Below are 6,648 nucleotides of genomic sequence, written 5' to 3' on the forward strand. Positions count from 1 at the left end.
TTTTTTTTTTTTTTTTTTTTGCGTGGAGATGATTGACAGTTTGCATCTGTGCACAGGCCAACTGCTCCGCAGTAGCAGGTGTGCAGGAGCCCACAGGTAACGCAGCTGTTTACCTCCAATACGAGCGCGTTTTTTTTTTTTTTAGCACAAACAACACACTGATCCGTTTCTGCATTTACACTTCATTTACACTTGGTGTTAAATATAGAATTAGTGAAGCGGAGAGGGTTTTGGTTTGGACAATGTTTAGATTTATTTTTCTTTTCTTTCTTTTTTTTTATTATTCCTGTGCTGAGATTATTTATCAGAGGAGACGCAGAGACTCTGGAGTCCTTATCGTAACTGATGTGTACAAATAGTTCTCAGAAAAGTTCATTTGTTGTGGTTTTGGGACTCCACAAAAGTTTCACTATGAAGTATGTGAGATCTGCATTAAAAGAGACGAAAACAAGAAAAAAAAAGAGCCTTATCTCCCTCACACACACTGAATCTCTGTGAATGATTCACACCAGCTTCTCTCTCCTGGGAGAGTCGAAATGGGAATTGAAAAGTTCCAGTAAAGAGATTCAGATTTGCTTTCTGCGTAATTATAAATTCATGCTAAGTTGGGGATGTTTTCATCGCGGATGACAACAGCTGGTGATTTTCAATGCAGCCTCTGATTAATGCAACAATTCAATGTGGGTGTGAGACCGAATGTCACCACCAGGGGGCCCAGTGAGCCTCATTTCAGCAGTGAAAAGCGGAGGGCAGCTAATGGCGACCCCTCCTCTCTATCCTGTCTCTTTAAGACTCTTGAGGCTCCAGTTTTGCCTTCAGGTTTACTGCGCCAACACTTTTCATTTAAACCCAACAAACCCTGACCTTTGCCCTCCAAACACAGCCGGCTTTATTAGACGTGCGAGAGCTTTCCGAATTCAGATTGTTAATGCACGTCTATGCCTCCGAAGCATAAAGAAGGCTCGATAAAGCACTAAAACAAACATGTGTGAAGTGTAAACAAATCAAAGCAGACCTTGAGCTGAGACTTTTAATCATCTGCATTTTTTTTTTTTTTGTTCCCACTGTGAAAACAATAAATAGCACTTGGAAAATTGCAAGGGTTATACACCCCAGAATTAATCTTTCCAACCCATAACTAAATAGAAAGACGCGGCTCTCTCTCCATCAAGTGGGTATATTTTAATTACAGGCTATTGACTACAGAAAGTAATTTGTCTCAGAAAGATGCCCAAGAGCTACAAGACAGACGTCTCGTCTAAATGTGGAATGCTCCGTCGCTGTTTAGTTGATCTGGTTTTGTGGTTTGCCTCTGCAACTTTCTTCTGCAGCTCTTTTGTAATTATTCTGCTTTTAAAGCTCAGCAAGGATTCCTGGGAAGACCAGGACTTGTCTGCAGGGTTTAGTCTGGATCAGCACCAGATTTTCACCTCTCGCCTTCCTCGGATCACCTGCCTTTTTCTTCTTCCAGAACTTGTTGAAATTTTGGGTTTTGTCAATTACAGGAACAACTCTGCAAATTGGAATATCATAGAGAAATATGTTTAATTTGAAAAGTACAATTCAAAAAGTGGAAATCAGAGGTTGTGCAGATTCATTACATGTTCATCTGCAGCTAACAAAAGCCCAAAATTTTATTTCTTTGAATTTTAAGATGGGAAAAGACATTTAAATGTTCTTTAAATGCAGGAATTCACACCCAGAGTATTTTCATAAACTGTAACTTTACACCAGATTTTACTTTATAACAGAACAAAAGTCTGTATTTTTGAACCAAACTGAAGAAACTTCTCTTCCTCGTCACGTTTCCTCCAGATTTTGAGACTTTAATTTCCAAATTAAACGCAAAATTTACTTTTATCTGAAAACTTTGGTCCGATGAGCAACAGTCCAACCCATATAGTCTCAAGTACAGCTGGGCGTTTAGCGCATCGTTTATCATTTTTGTGATAAATTCCTATTATTATTATTATTGACATAATAAATTCCATTTAATGATATTTTAAAAACACAAAACTGTCCGTATCTCAAGTGTTTTTTTATTGAGAGTATCAACAAACGTTAAAAATATTATTAAATATACAGCTTAGTGATACAAATCAAACTTCTTTATGCGACTGGTGTCCAAATAGGAATGTTTTTCTGCAGCAGGATTTGTGTTTGTGGGTCATTAATTGCCATACGACGCAGTCAGAGCCATTCAGTTTTATGCAAAAGAAGAAATAAATAGTTTTTATTGTCACTTTTATTGTTAATTTTAAACCTAATGTTTCTGGTTCAGAACTGGATAAACACTGAGATTTGGAAAAATGTAGCTGCAACGATCTGACAGCAGCTCAGATCAAGAATCGAAACTGTATTTTTAATACCAAAATTAGATTCAATTTCAATTCCTTCATCTTTTCCAAAACAAATATGAATAAAAACAGATAAATAAAAAACAAAAGAGTTTATTCTAAGGTTCTGCGAATTTAGTTTCCTGTTAAAGTTACTTTCCACTGTCGCCACATGCTTGCTCAGCATAATTCATTATAAAGAAAGTTAACTTGCACTGAAAAACTAGATTCCAACTTAAAAAAAATATTCAGTTCATTTGTTACGTGTAATCGAATTAAGTTTGTTCAACTTAATTTAGTTACAACTTAATAAACTTAATATATTTATTTGGGTAAACTTAATTCGATTTTATGTTCAAGGATCAACTGTTTTATTTTTTCAGTGTAGATCAAATGCTTTGTAGATACAAACTGACATTAAAACCTCAGTTTTGCTGCATTATTGTGTTAAATCTAGGAATGAAAAGGAAAGTGTGCAATTTAATTTGAATCTGTCTGTCATAGGTGTCAAACTCGAGGCCCGAGGGCCAAATCTGGTCCGCCATAACTAGTTATGTGGCCCTTTAAACCCTAGAGACAAAGATAAATAAAACCAGAGAAATCAAAACAATAATGATGGCAGACTGTTTTTCCTGCTGGTTACTTTCCATGTTGCCACATGCCTGCTCAGCATGATGGATTTTAGCAAAGTTAACGACTTTTTCTAACAAATTGGCATTAAAAGCTGAGTTTGGCAGTATTATTTCATTATAAGTAGAAATGAAAGAGAAAGTATACGATTTCATTTGAGTCTGTCTTTATCACGGGTGTGAAACTGAAGGTCCAAGGTCCACATGAAGTCAACTTTAAGACAACAGTTATTATTTGCCTTGACATGACATTTTGAACTGGTCCTGGATAAGTAAAGTGAACCGAATTAAAACGTTTGAGTCTTCAAAGTTACCTTTTAGTGAATTAGCTGTTGCGTTTGCCCCAGCAGGTCTGCACTGAGGTCCCTCTGCAGGCTTCACACCCTGCATGCAATGCCACTGATGTCACCACACGCAGCCAAGCGCGGTGATTTGCTGCCACCGCTTTATTAAAGCACCAAGACCTGCCTGTGCACTTCCTCACAAAGCTTCATATAATGTCGAGCCACCGGGAAGACGTTGCCAATATGCTGCTCAGACCTTCCTGTTCTGGCTGATTATCTAAACCTTAGTGGAGTCTTAATCCTGTTTTGATTTATCATCAGACTACATAATGGGAAAAGGTATTAGCTATTATAATAAAGCACAACGTACACAACCTGAATATGCTCACAGGCTGCGTCTTCTAAGTGTGAATTCACAGGTAATTTTACAACATTTTATACATCCTGAACTTATTAGATGACTTTAATCTGCTTGTCAGGGGAGCAACTAGACAGCAGGTGTGAAAACTTCTGCGAAAGGTTCATTAAGCTTAATGAACCTAAATGTGGGTATATATGTGTGTTAACATCACCACACTGCAAAACCGCAAAGTCTTACCGAGTATTTTTAGCTTATTTCTAGTGCAATTATCTTATAACACTGGAAATAAGACAAAAATAACTTACAAGTAACTTTTCAGCAAGAAATATGAGTCAATAACTTAATAAGATGAAAAATTACAAGTTCCACTGGCAAATTATTTCATTTATAATCAGGAAAAGAAAATTACTTGTTTTAAATAATCTTCCAGTGAAGCTAGTACTTTTTAATCAATATTAAGGAATTATTTACTTACAACACATTAATTTTGAGTTGTTGTTTTGTGTTTTACACTGCAAAAACACAAAACGTTACCAAGTACTCTGATCTATTTTCAGTCCAAATATCTCAGCGTAAAACTAAACTAGATTACAAGTAACTTTTCAACAAGATATAAGAGCTTGTTTTGAGTCAAAAAATCCTTAATACTGATGAGAAATGACTAGTTCCACTGGCGAATTATTTTACTTATAAGACAATTTTTCCATGTTATAAGTTAAATAATCTGCCTAGAGCACTGGCCATGGATGTTGGGTTAATTTGGAGTTAATTGATTTGAAATGTCTGTTTTTCAGGGTGAAATGATTACATACTACAAACGACTTCAATTAAAAACAAAAATGGGGGAAAATATTATGAGCCATAACCAAACTTTGGGAATAACTGAAAATATCTGACCACTGTTCTCTGAAGAATCAGTAAAATTCATCTAACTGAATCATTTCCTGAAACACATCTGATCATTAAGCACGCTCCAGAAATCGGTTGGACTCCATATTTGTTTTTTCCAGTCATTAAACTTTTCTCCAGAAGGTTTTTGGCTTGTGCACGGTTGCAAGTTTCAGTCAAGCTTGAATGTTTGGGAGCAGATCACCGTCTCTGTCCATACTGAAGAAAAACTGGGCTCATTCTGGATTAGGGCTCAAACTCGTTGACAGAAATAACTGTCAACTAATTTAAAATCCCATCTGTGTTGCTCAGACTGTCATGAAAAGATCAGATACAGGTTGAATAAAGGCCAAAAGAATTTTAGATCTGATTTGGGTCACTTCAGGCTGCAGTGTGAACGCAGTTTTGTGCTTTTGGATCTGTTTTCTGTCCGGAGAAAAGTTAAATCCGCTCCACTGACGTCCTTCCCTTCAGGATGTCGCCTGTAGCTTGTCAACATGGCCGTACGTTCGGGTTCGTCCTGCAGCGCGGCGCAGCGGGAGACTCTGTGTTTGACATGCATCTCAACACAGCGGCGCCGTCGCAGCAAGACGCTCCGACTCCTGGAGAGTCTATTAGCTGTGCTTAATTAAACAAACGTGATTAGACTGATCCAAACTCACACAACTGAGTCCTCAGTACGGAGAAGCACGGAGGAACTGCAGTCACGCGTGGCTCAGCTTCATTAATAGCTCTTGTTACGCGTAACACCACTGCGAGCTGCGGAGCTGACGCCGCAGTAATGCAGACGTTTCAAGTCCACTTCTGAAATTTGCCAATCACAGTTTAGCGCCGACTGCTGAGAAGAGACAGAACTCGGAGAGTCGGGATAACTAATAACAGATTGATTGCTGGTAATTTGGTGCAAACATGTGGGTGGGATTTAGCAACGGCTGTCTGCTGCAACCAGGTGGAAGGCAACAGGGAAATTTTCACTCACTTGTAAAACATGAATCACTGACAGACACGAAGAGATGAGAGAGAAACCAAAGCGTCTGCATGTGCTGATATTTCAGGGGGATTTTAACTCTGAGTCATTTCAATTCACCATCAAGTGTAAATTGTTTCTGTCAGGAAATATTATTCAACTTATAGCAGCAGTTCTATAATTTGGGAAAGAGAGACGCAGACTTTGAAAAACTCTAAGTTTGAACTCTCCCTGCTCTCTGCGTCTCCTGAGTTAGATTGTGCGCTCATTATTCAGACACACACAACCCAGACATCCAGAGCGGTTCCGTCTGTCCGCGTCTCGCTGATGGGTTCTGACGAGCGGCTTCGGGTAATACGTTATTAGTTCAATGCAGATTCAGACTAACGGGGTCGCCATTATTATCCCGACTTTGGTAACTTTGATTCACTCAAACCAAAGAAAACAGCCTGGCCTGATTCTGCTTAAAGGGACAGTAGTACGTATTTTTCCAGGCACATAAACAATCAAGTCACTGTGTTGTCTCCAGTTGTTATAAAAATGCAGGATGCACCAGACATGACTTAAAAGAAACTTGTTTTCGCAGTTCGACGCCTTCAAATTGGGTCTCTGTCTCTTTAAGAAGCCCCAGCTCTTTCCGACGCTCCGCCTTTAGTACGTCATCACAACACTTCTCCGTTAAGTCGTTTATGTTTTGCTAAATAGTAGTTTGTGTGATGGATGTTCAGTTCCACCAGGTGTTTGCTAATTGCTGCTGCCACTAGTCTGAAGGAGCTACGTGGAAAGGCGTAGCTTGGAGATTCAAGGATTTCTCAAACATGCATGAAAGAATCAAAGCAACATTCCAGGTATGTTTTTGATGAGGGAATAACATCATAACACTCAAAAAAAAAGTCAATTTTACACAGCATAACCCCTTTAAGTCTTTCAAAACTAGATTTTTTTGTGCATTAATTAAAGTTAGCATGTTAGTGTGCCATGAAAAACGACAGATAAAAATGGAATGGATTTTAAAAAGTGACTTATTATGCTTCCTTGAACAGGTTAGGATAGATTTATGGACTAAGCAAAACATGTTTATTAGATTTTTTTTTTTTTTTTTTTTTTTTTTTACAAAAAACTTTTTTTGGGAGGTGGGTTTTTTGTTTGGTCATTTTTTATAATTTTGGGTTTTTTTAAAAAT

Source organism: Poecilia latipinna, unplaced genomic scaffold, assembly GCF_001443285.1.
Source record: "Poecilia latipinna isolate Pla-1442-1.1 unplaced genomic scaffold, P_latipinna-1.0 Scaffold2915, whole genome shotgun sequence".
NCBI lineage: Eukaryota > Metazoa > Chordata > Actinopteri > Cyprinodontiformes > Poeciliidae > Poecilia > Poecilia latipinna.